The sequence below is a fragment of the Monodon monoceros genome, unplaced genomic scaffold (genome assembly GCF_005190385.1).
Source record: "Monodon monoceros isolate NGI ecotype Baffin Bay Population unplaced genomic scaffold, NGI_Narwhal_1 Super_Scaffold_13, whole genome shotgun sequence".
Taxonomy (NCBI): domain Eukaryota; kingdom Metazoa; phylum Chordata; class Mammalia; order Artiodactyla; family Monodontidae; genus Monodon; species Monodon monoceros.
The window spans coordinates 25,082,945-25,095,813 of NW_021703769.1; the positions used below are offsets into that span (position 1 = coordinate 25,082,945).

Sequence of the window (12,869 nt, forward strand, 5' to 3'; positions counted from 1 at the left end):
TTCTCCAGGATAGAGCATATCTTAGGTCACAAATCAAGCCTTGGTAAATTTAAGAAAATTGAAATTGTATCAAGTATCTTTTCTGACCACAACGCTATGAGACTAGATATCAATTACAGGAAAAGATCTGTAAAAAATACAAACACATGGAGGCTAAACAATACACTACTTAATAACGAAGTGATCACTGAAGAAATCAAAGAGGAAATCAAAAAATACCTAAAAACAAATGACAGTGGAGACACGACGACTCAAAATCTATGGGATGCAGCAAAAGCAGTTCTAAGAGGGAAGTTTATAGCAATACAATCCTACCTTAAGAAACAGGAAACATCTCGAATAAACAACCTAACCTTGCACCTAAAGCAATTAGAGAAAGAAGAACAAAAAAACCCCAAAGTTAGCAGAAGGAAAGAAATCATAAAAATCAGATCAGAAATAAATGAAAAAGAAATGAAGGAAACGATAGCAAAGATCAATAAAACTAAAAGCTGGTTCTTTGAAAGGATAAACAAAATTGATAAACCATTAGCCAAACTCATCAAGAAAAAAAGGGAGAAGACTGAAATCAATAGAATTAGAAATGGAAAAGGAGAAGTAACAACTGACACTGCAGAAATACAAAAGATCATGAGAGATTACTACAAGCAACTCTATGCCAATAAAATGGACAATCTGGAAGAAATGGACAAATTCTTAGAAAGGCACAACCTGCCAAGACTGAATCAGGAAGAAATAGAAAATATGAACAGACCAATCACAAGCACTGAAATTGAAACTGTGATTTAAAATCTTCCAACAAGCAAAAGCCCAGGACCAGATGGCTTCACAGGTGAATTCTATCAAACATTTAGAGAAGAGCTAACACCTATCCTTCTCAAACTCTTCCAAAATATAGCAGAGGGAGGAACACTCCCCAACTCATTCTACGAGGCCAGCATCACCCTGATACCAAAACCAGACAAGGATGTCACAAAGGAAGAAAACTACAGGTCAATATCACTGATGAACATAGATGCAAAAATCCTCAACAAAATACTAGCAAACAGAATCCAACAGCACGTTAAACGGATCATACACCATGATCAAGTGGGGTTTATTCCAGGAATGCAAGGATTCTTCAATATATGCAAATCAATCAACGTGATACACCATATTAACAAACTGAAGGATAAAAACCATATGATCATCTCAATATATGCAGAGAAAGCTTTTGACAAAATTCAACACCCATTTATGATAAAAACCCTCCAGAAAGTAGGCACAGAGGGAACTTTCCTCAACGTAATAAAGGCCATGTATGACAAACCCACAGCCAACATCGTCCTCAATGGTGAAAAACTGAAAGCATTTCCACTAAGATCAGGAACAAGACAAGGTTGCCCACTCTCACCACTCTTATTCAACACAGCTTTGGAAGTTTTAGCCACAGCAATCAGAGAAGAAAAGGAAATAAAAGGAATCCAAATCAGAAAAGAAGAAGTAAAGCTGTCACTGTTTGCAGATGACATGATACTATACATAGAGAATCCTAAAGATGCTACCAGAAAACTACTAGAGCTAATCAATGAATTTGGTAAAGTAGCAGGATACAAAATTAATGCACAGAAATCTCTGGCATTCCTATACACTAATGATGAAAAATGTGAAAGTGAAATCAAGAAAACACTCCCATTTACCACTGCAACAAAAAGAATAAAATATCTAGGAATAAACCTACCTAAGGAGACAAAAGACCTGTATGCAGAAAATTATACGACACTGATGAAAGAAATTAAAGATGATACAAATAGATGGAGAGATATACCATGTTCTTGGATTGGAAGAATCAACATTGTGAAAATGACTCTACTACCCAAAGCAATCTACAGATTCAATGCAATCCCTATCAAACTACCACTGGCATTTTTCACAGAACTAGAACAAAAAATTTCACAATTTGTATGGAAACACAAAAGACCCCGAATAGCCAAAGCAATCTTGAGAACAAAAAACGGAGCTGGAGGAATCAGGCTTCCTGACTTCAGACTATACTACAAAGCTACAGTAATCAAGACAGTATGGTACTGGCACAAAAACAGAAATATAGATCAATGGAACAGGATAGAAAGCCCAGAGATAAACCCACGCACATATGGTCACCTTATCTTTGATAAAGGAGGCAGGAATGTACAGTGGAGAAAGGACAGCCTCTTCAATAAGTGGTGCTGGGAAAACTGGACAGCTACATGTAAAAGTATGAGACTAGATCACTCCCTAACACCATACACAAAAATAAGCTCAAAATGGATTAAAGACCTAAATGTAAGGCCAGAAACTATCAAACTCTTAGAGGAAAACATAGGCAGGACACTCTATGACATAAATCACAGCAAGGTCCTTTTTGACCCACCTCCTAGAGAAATGGAAATAAAAACAAAAATAAACAAATGGGACCTAATGAAACTTAAAAGCTTTTGCGCAGCAAAGGAAAGCATAAACAAGACCAAAAGACAACCCTCAGAATGGGAGAAAATATTTGCAAATGAAGCAACTGACAAAGGATTAATCTCCAAAATTTATAAGCAGCTCATGCAGCTTAATAACAAAAAAACAAACAACCCAATCCAAAAATGGGCAGAAGACCTAAATAGACATTTCTCCAAAGAAGATATACAGACTGCCAACAAACACATGAAAGAATGCTCAACATCACTAATCATTAGAGAAATGCAAATCAAAACTACAATGAGATATCATCTCACACCAGTCAGAATGGCCATCATCAAAAAATCTAGAAACAATAAATGCTGGAGAGGGTGTGGAGAAAAGGGAACCTTCTTACCCTGTTGGTGGGAATGTAAATTGATACAGCCACTATGGAGAACAGTATGGAGGTTCCTTAAAAAACTACAAATAGAACTACCATATGACCCAGCAATCCCACTACTGGGCATATACCCTGAGAAAACCGTAATTCAAAAAGAGTCATGTACCAAAATGTTCATTGCAGCTCTATTTACAATAGCCCAGAGATGGAAACAACCTAACTGTCCATCATCGGATGAATGGATAAAGAAGATGTGGCACATATATACAATGGAATATTACTCAGCCATAAAAAGAAATGAAATTGAGCTATTTGTAATGAGGTGGATAGACCTAGAGTCTGTCATACAGAGTGAAGTAAGTCAGAACGAGAAAGACAAATACCGTATGCTAACACATATACATGGAATTTAAGAAAAAAAAATGTCATGAAAAATCTAGGGGTGAAACAGGAATAAAGACACAGACTTACTAGAGAATGGACTTGAGGCTATGGGGAGGGGGAAGGGTAAACTGTGACAAAGTGAGAGAGAGGCATGGACATATATACACTACCAAACGTAAGGTAGATAGCTAGTGGGAAGCAGCCGCATAGCACAGGGAGATCAGCTCAGTGCTTTGTGACCGCCTGGAGGGGTGGGATAGGGAGGGTGGGAGGGAGGGAGACGCAAGCGGGAAGAGATGGGAACATATGTATATATATAACTGATTCATTTTGTTGTGAAGCTGAAACTAACATACCATTGTAAAGCAATTATACTCCAATAAAGATGTTAAAATGAAAAAAAAAAAAAGAATTAACTACTGGATATCCTCACCTCCTAGGAAAGTCAGACATGTATTCATCACAATAAATATGTTTTCAAGGAATATACAATGCAAAATATTATATTTAATCATTATTTCAAATTCTCTTTTACTTCTGAAAATATACTGTTGAAAATGCATCAAACTAGATATGTACTAATGGAAGATGAACTCTGTCAAATTCATAATTCTTTTACAAAAAAAATTTGGTTCTAAAGTTTCAGATTCTCACAATTAAAACTGGGAATTATCAGTGCTTTGACATTTGGTTACCTTAATGCCAGCTGTCTTTTACTTGGTAACAGTGGAAACCTCCCAGTGCTGAACAAAGAGAAAGACCATGGTCCAAGGAACCAGTACCTCATCTGAAACTCACTTCCCTTTCTAAGCCTCCATTTTTTTCATCTATAAAATGAATCTTCATATGTTCTTCCCTCTAAGAGTGCCCTACTCCTCTGATCAAATTCCAAAACACCTTCAGGTTCAGCCCCTGTTACCTTCTCCTTAGAGACGTCCTAGGTTCTCTAGTCCTTTCCCAGGTTCTCCCTCTTCTCTGAACTCCAGTAATCACTTACTTTTACTATACACAAACTATTCATTTGGTCCTACATCACATACTGCCTTAAGTGTTCTCTTACCTATTTTATGTGTTTACCTTAAGCACCCACACTATCTTAAGTATATACTTGTTTTCCCATCCAATATCTAATACAACAATGTATCCATAGAAATTAATGATTTAATGGAGCAAATTAAGAATTAGTAAGAAAAACTTCTTCTGTTAGTTCCTACAAAGACTGAAAGTATTGCTTTCTGTAAGATAGTCATGCTATAGATTGTTAGTTTATTTATTTATTTACTGTTGGCCACACCTCACGGCATGTGGGATCTTAGCTCCCCAACCAGGGATCAAACCCACACCCACTGCAGTGGTAGCGCGGAGTCTTAACCACTGGACCACCAGGGAAGTCCCATAGATAGTTTATTTTTTAAAGACATATAGGAGGGCTTCCCTGGTGGTGCAGTGGTTCAGAGTCCGCCTGCCAATGCAGGGGACACGGGTTCGTGCCCCGGTCCGGGAAGATCCCACATGCCATGGAGCGGCTAGGCCCGTGAGCCATGGCCACTGAGCCTGCGCGTCCGGAGCCTGTGCTCCGCAACGGGAGAGGCCACAACAGTGAGAGGCCCGTGCACCGCAAAAAAAAAAAAAAAGAAAGAAAAAAGAAAAAACATATAGGATTAAAGACAAAACTCAAATGCATATATGTCTACAATTAGTTTTTTACATAGGATAATTGAGAGACTAATCATAAGTTTAAAAAATAAAGTCAAAGGGCAGCTTAAACTGAGGGTACAAAGAGTTCATGTAACTCACAAAAATCTACAGAATATTAGGTAGCCAGGAAAAAATAAATCTAGTTCTTGACAGGTTTTAAGATCACTTCTAGCAGACATACCAATGAGTACTGGTTCTGACTGACCACTGATTTAATCAACTGATCATACTATGCTCTGTGAAGAGCAAGACAATGTACTGGGCTAGATGCTGTAAATCATATGGGCCCCTAGCCCACCTGCCTAACCTCTCCCAAGGAGCTTGTTAATATGCATGTTCCCTGGCCCATACCAAATCCAATGAATCAGAATGGGAAGGAAGAGGTCAGGAATCCAAACTTTAACAAGTTCTCAAGATGATTCTTCTGTACACTAAATTTGAGAAAATCATGGCACTGAGAGATGCAAAGATAATTAAGTCCAAGTCCCTGCCTTCAATATGACAATATAGTAGGGAATAAACATATACACAGCACCAGATACAATAATCTGAGATATAATGTAAAAATTACCAAAAATGACAAGAAAAGTCTCTTCCCACGAAACAAAGAACAAGAAATGCTTCATGGAGAATATAGATGGGTTCTAAGTTCAGGTGAGTAGGGAGAAATGCACCTATAACTGAGGGAAATGGAAAGAACTAATAAGACAAGCTGAAAAAAAGGGGTTTGATGCAGTGAATATATCAAAGTGGTTGGGCATAAACCTAGACTGGAACGTATAGGCCATACTGTCTACCACGGTCAAGCCACTGCTTGAGCAATGGGCAGGAGCAGGAACTCATCTTCAGCCTTAGGAAGGCCTAGACCTAAGGTAACTGAGCCCTGCTTCTCTTCTTTCCTTGCTCAGCTATCAGTGAAGTCCTTTTCATGTACCTGCAGTATAATATAAGAATGATGACGACCAGTCAGTCTCCAGCCAACGGAGATGGAGCAGGTGTTCGGATTTCCATTCACATTCCACACCAAAATCATGAGCCTAACTTTGCCCTAAACTGTTTCTAATCCCTTGACCTCTCAACAACCACGTCTCTGCCACCTTTAGTATCCTCAGTGCTGGACCTCATTCCTGACTTCAACCCATCACCTAAATCCAAAATATTTGCCACTAAAGAGCTACCTAATCAAAGTTCTTTGTGGTACCATGGGGAAGGCTAGGTATCAACCGATGACCAGTTCCAGAACCCAGATCTCCTGGCTTCCAACAAATTACTCTTTCCAGTGTCCCACAGTGCATCTTAAGCTCTAGCTCACAGCAGTGTTCAAATTGCTTTATTCACTTATTAGAGCCAAAGGCATTAAGCTAATACCTCCTATTTGCACAACTCTAGGGGTTTCTTTTTACATTATATTCTATGTGAATAGTACCCCCTAGAGCACAACTCTAGGATACAATGTGAATGGTGATCAGGAGTTACTGGTCAGCCTTATACCAGTTAGGTGTTTCAACAGGTATTCTGCATATCAAGATTTTATTTATTAACACACGAAACACTACGGAAAGGTCTAATGGCTTAGAATGACTACTGTGGATATTTAACATGACAAAAGTAACCTGTATCATCTTCTGGTTTTGAAGCCCCTTATTTTAAAATTAAAATGTTCAATAGCCCAAGATATCTATTTTAAAATTAAAATGTTCAATAGCCCAAGAAATCTTTTTCTGATAAGCATAATCTTACCACAGAACTTCTTAATGGAACCTGCAGAGTCTTAAGCTGTTTTTCAAATAGCATGTGTTATAGGGGCTGTTTCTCCATGCACACTAATCAGTTATCATTTTTAACCTGTATCTATATACACATATATGTTATCCTTGAAGAAGTACGGAACAGTCTACTTCAGCTGAAACAACGTGATTTTTTTAAATGTTTATGAAGTGGCACAAAGAGAAAAATGGTTTAGTTAGCCAAACTTCCATTCTGATGCATGAATGACCCTGTTTGATGATCAAAATTAAAAAAGAAAAAAGTTATTTCTTTTAAAGCTACCTTTAATCAGATAAAAATATTTCTACTATTTCCATTATATCATATAAAATTCAATTTATTTCCCCCTGAAACTTTAACCACATACCGCCCCCCCAAAAAATCAACAAACTTTACAAAGTATTTTTGTTGCACTGCTCTAAATTAACCATATAATCAACTAATTATTTTAGCACCTATGATACATCTGTGCAAGGCATTTTGAGGAATACAAAGCTGCTCAAAAGAGTGCCAGTCCTTAAGTTTAGTAAGAAGTCAACTCAACAGGGATGTAAAAAAGACCCCACGCTCCCAATGCAGGGGGCCTGGGTTCAATCCCTGGTCAGGGAACTAGATCCCGTATGCCGCAATGAAGATCCTGCATGTGACAACGAAGATCCCATGTGCTGCAACTAAGACCTGGCGCAGCCAAATAAATAAATAAGAAAAAAAAAAAAAGAACAGAGGGAAATGAATAACTAAATCAGACTTAACTGACCCTGAAACATGAGGAAGGATTCAGAGGACCTGAAAAGCAATGAGGGTACCCCAAGATGGGAAAACAACATCAACAACAGTACAGAAAGAGAACAAGCAAGCAAGAAGTCATTCACTCAGTGCTCACATTAGTGCCAGGCTAAATATTTACTGACTACCCACATTGTGTTCCAGGCACACAGCTAGGATTACTATGCTCTTTTAATCCTTGAACACACTGTGAGGACCTTGTGTTAATTCTCTTCCTACAGACTATCACATAGTACATAAGGACCCTGCACAAGATTACATGGATATTAAGTGGCAATGCAGGGATTCAAACCAAATCTCTCAGTCTCAGCTCTGATGCTCACTCCCCCCATCTATTATTTTAGGTGGGAAATGGAATGGAATAAGTCAGACTGGTGAACACAGATGTCAATTATTAGCAGTATGGGAAAGATCCCAGTGTGGAGGGATAAGTAAGTTAGGACTTCATGTAAGCGATACCTATGGCCTTGAACAGAATGAAACCAGTGTTTTCTGAGGATAAGTTTTCACAGCCACAGGCAAGATAGGTGTTGAGAGAAGAATGTCTGGTATTAGGGCAACTTGCCATTAAGTGATTTTTTTTAAGATTATTTATTTATTTTATATTTTATTTTTGCTGCGTTAGATGTTTGTTGCTGCGCGCGGGGTTTCTCTAGTTGTGGCGAGCGGGGGCTACTCTTCATTGTGGTGCGCAGTGGCTTCTCTTGCTGTGGAGCACAGGCTCTAGGCGCACAGGGTTCAGTAGTTGTGGCATGCAGCCTCAGTAGTTGTGGCCTGTGGGCTCTAGAGCGCAGGCTCAGTATTTGTGGCACATGAGCTGAGTTGCTTCACGGCATGTGGGATCTTCCCGGACCAAAGCTCGAACCCGTGTCCCCTGCATTGGCAGGCAGATTCTTAACCACTGCGCCACCAGGGAAGTCCAAGTGATTTAAAAAGAGAAAAAGATATATGATAATGGCTAGGATGAAAAAGATAACAAGAGAGAATAGGACAGACTCTGAGATAGTGACAACATAGAAAATGTTGGTAATAAGTAAAGAAGTAAAATAAGTGATACTTGGAAAGATGTAAAACTGTCTTTAGTTGCAGATGGTGTAGACAATCCAATGAAATCTACAATTAAGATAAGTGAATTTATTTAGCAAAGTTGTAGGATGCAAGATAAATATACAAAAATCAATTATTTCTACACAGTAGCAATAAGCAATCAAAAGTTGAAATTTAAAAAAAAATTACAATGTTCTCAAAAATTGTGAAAAAAGAGGTAAATTTGACAAGACCTATACTTCAAAACTTCAAAACACTGCTAAGAAAAACTAAGAAAGACCTAAATAAAGAGAGATATACTGTGTTCACATATGGGAAGATTCAATATAGTTAAGATGTCAATTCTCCCCCAACACCCAAAATAATTCAATGTAGTCCCAAGCAAAATCCCAGCTTGCTTTTTTTTTGTAGAAACTGACACACTGGTTCTAAAATTTATTTGGAGGGGACTTCCCTGGTGGTCCAGTGGTTAAGACTCCACCTTCCAATGCAGGAGACGTGGGTTCAATCCCTGGTTGGGGAACTAGGATCCCACATACTGCACAGTGCAGCCAAAAACAAAAAACCTAAAATTTATCTGGAAATGCAAAGGACCAAGAATAGTCAAAACAACCTTGAAAAAGAAAAGTACAGTTGGAAGACTAACACTACCAGATTTTAAGTTATGGTAAATCAAATCATGTGGAAGAGGCATAAAGACAAGCATATCAACAGAATACTGAGTCCAGAAATAGACCCACACAAATATGGACAACTGATTTTTGACAAAAATATAAGGGCAATCCAGTGGAGAAAGAATAGTCTTTTAACAAACTGCTGCTGGAACAACTACATATTCATTGCAAAAAAAAACTGAACTTTGAATGTATACCTCACACCACATGACAAATGACCTAAAAATGGATAATAGACCTAAATGTAAAAACAAAAACTACACAACTGCTAGGAGAAAGCATAAAAGGAAATCTTTGCAACCTTGGGTTAGGCCAATATTTCTTAGATATGACAATAAAAGCCCAGCCCAGCAAAGAAATAAATTAATAAATTGTACTTCAAAAAAATTCTTAAGCTTCTACTCTTCAAAAAACACCACTAATAGAATAAAAAGACAAGCCATATACTGGGAGAAAATATCTGCAAACCATACATCCGATAAAGGACTTACACCCAGAAATATAAAGAACTCTGAAAACTCAATAATAAGAAAATAAACAACTCAATTTGTTTAACTGGGTAAAAGATTTAAACAGACATTTCCCCACAGAAGAAATGTGGATGGCAAATACACTTGAAAATATTTTGGAAAAATAGTTTGGCAATTTCTTATAGTTATACATCTATCATCTGATCCAGCCATGCCACTCCTATATATTTACAAAGGTAGCCTTATTTATAATAGCAAAAAACTGGAAACAACTCAAACATCTATTAAGAGGTGAATAAATAAACAAATGTGATATATCCATGCAAGGGAATACTACAACAATAAAAAGGAATAAACTACTGATACATACAACAATATCTTAAAATAGTTATGCTGAATGAAAGAAGCCTGACAAACGAAGAAAGAAAGGAAGGGAGGGAGGGAGGGTATATACTCAGTATGATTTCATTTATATAAAATATAAATATATATTTAAAATCCTAGAAAATGCAAACTAATCTACAAGCAGATTTGCTAAAAGCAAATTTGCTACAAGCAGATTTGCTTGGAGAGGGAGGTACTAAAGGGGCACAAGAAAACTTTCGGGAGTGATTGACATGTTCACTATCTTGACTGTGGTGATGGTTTCACAGGTATATCCATGTCAAAACTCACCAAACTGCACACTTTAAATATGTATAGTTGGGGGACTTCCCTGGTGGCGCAATGGTTAAGACTGTGTTCCCAATGCAGGGCGTCAGGGTTTGATCCCCGGTCAAGGAACTAGATCCCATATGCATGCCACAACTAAGAGTTCGCATGCCACAACAAAAGAGCCCACCTGCTGCAACTAAGACCCGGTGCAGGGTCTTCCCTAGGGGCACAGTGTTTAAGAATCCACCTGCCAATGCAGGGGACAAGGGTTTCAGCTCTGGTCCGGGAAGATCCCACACACCGCAGAGCAACTAAGCCCGGGCACCACAACTACTGAGCATGCACTTTAAAGCCCGCGAGCCACAACTACTGGAGTCTGCGCGCCTAGAGACCATGTTCTGCAAAAAGAGAAGCCACCGCGATGAGAAGTACGTGCACCGCAACGAAGAGTAGCCCCGCTTGCTGCAACAACAGAAGGCCCACATGCAGCAAGGAAGACCCAACACAGCCAAAAATAAATAAATAAAATAAATTTATTTTTAAAAAAAAAGACCCAGTGCAACCACATAAATAAAATTTTTTAATGTCAAAAAATTGCAATAAGGAGGGCAGACAGCAGAAGCAAGAAGAACTACAATCCTGCAGCCTGTGGAACAAAAACCACATTCACAGAAAGATAAACAAGATGAAAAGGCAGAGGGCTATATACCAGGTGAAGGAACAAGATAACACCCCAGAAAAACAACTAAATGAAGTGGAGATAGGCAATGTTCCAGAAAAAGAATTCAGAAGAATGATAGTGAAGATGATCCAGGACCTCGGAAAAAGAATGGAGGCAAAGATCAAGAGGATGCAAGAAACTTTTAACAAAGACCTAGAAGAATTAAAGAACAAACAAACAGAGATGAACAATACAATAACTGAAATGAAAACTACACTAGAAGGAATCAATAGCTATTATAACTGAGGCGGAAGAACGGATAAGTGACCTGGAAGACAGAATGGTGGAATTCACTGCTGTGGAACAGAATAAAGAAAACAGAATGAAAAGAAATGAAGACAGCCTAAGAGACCTCTGGGACAACATTAAACGCAACAACATTCGCATTATAGGGGTCCCAGAAGGAGAAGAGAGAGAGAAAGGACCAGGGAAAATATTTGAAGAGATTATAGTCGAAAACTTCTCTAACATGGGAAAGGAAATAGCCACCCAAGTCCAGGAAGCACAGAAAGTAAGTACCACACAGGATAAACCCAAAGAGAAACACACCAAGACACAAAGTAATCAAATTGACAAAAATTAAAGACAAAGAAAAATTACTGAAAGCAGCAAGGGAAAAACAACAAATAACATACAAGGGAACTCCCATAAGGGTAACAGTTGATTTCTCAGCAGAAACTCTACAAGCCAGAAGGGAGGGCCATGATATACTTAAAGTGATGAAAGGGAAGAACCTACAACCAAGAGTACTCTACCCAGCAAGAATCTCATTCAGATTCAATGGAGAAATCAAAAGCTCTACAGACAAGCAAAAGCTAAGAGGATTCAGCACCACCAAACCAGCTCTACAACAAATGCTAAAGGAACTTCTCTAAGTGGGAAACACAAGAGAAGAAAAGAACCTACAAAAACAAACCCAAAAAAATTAAGAAAACTGTAATCGGAACATACATATCGATAATTACCTTAAACGTGAATAGATTAGATGCTCCAAACAAAAGACACAGGCTCCCTGAAAGGATACAAAAACAAGACCCATATATACGCTGTCTACAAGAGACCCACTTCAGACCTAGGGACACAAACACACTGAAAGTGAGGGGATGGAAAAAGATATTCCATGCAAATGGAAATCAAAAGAAAGCTGGAGTAGCAATACTCATATCAGATAAAATAAACTTTAAAATAAAGAATGTTACAAGAGACAAGGAAGGACACTACATATTTATCCAGGGATCAATCCAAGAAGAAGATATAGCAAATATAAATACATATGCACCCAACATAGGAGCACCTCAATACATAAGGCAACTGCTAACAGCTATAAAAGAGGAAATCGACAGTAACACAATAATAGTGGGGGACTTTAACACCTCACTTACACCAATGGACAGATCATCCAAAATGAAAATAAAGAACAGAAGCTGTAAATGATACAACAGACCAGATAGATTTAATTGATATTTATAGGACATTCCATCCAAAAACAGCAGATTACACTTTCTTCTCAAGTGTGCACGGAACATTCTCCAGGATAGATCACATCTTGGGTCACAAATATAGACTCAGTAAATTTAAGAAAATTGAAATCATATCCAGCATCTTTTCTGACCACAACACTCTGAGATTAGAAATGAATTACAGGTAAAAAAACATAAAAAACACAAACACATGGAGTCTAAACAAAACGTTACTAAATACCCAAGAGATCACTAAAGAAATCAAAGAGGAAATCAAAAAATACCTAGAGACAAATGACAATGAAAACACGACGATCCAAAACCTATGGGATGCAGCAAAAGCAGTTCTAAGAGGGAAGTTTATAGCTATACAAGCCTACCTCAAGAAACAAGAAAAAT

General features: G+C 38.0%; 1 protein-coding gene across 3 annotated transcripts in view; it reads right to left on the reverse strand.

Annotated features, from left to right (window-relative positions):
* CBFA2T2 (CBFA2/RUNX1 partner transcriptional co-repressor 2) overlaps positions 1–12,869 on the reverse strand; it is a 176,408-nt gene that overhangs the window by 131,047 nt on the left and 32,492 nt on the right. The window lies entirely within an intron of this gene.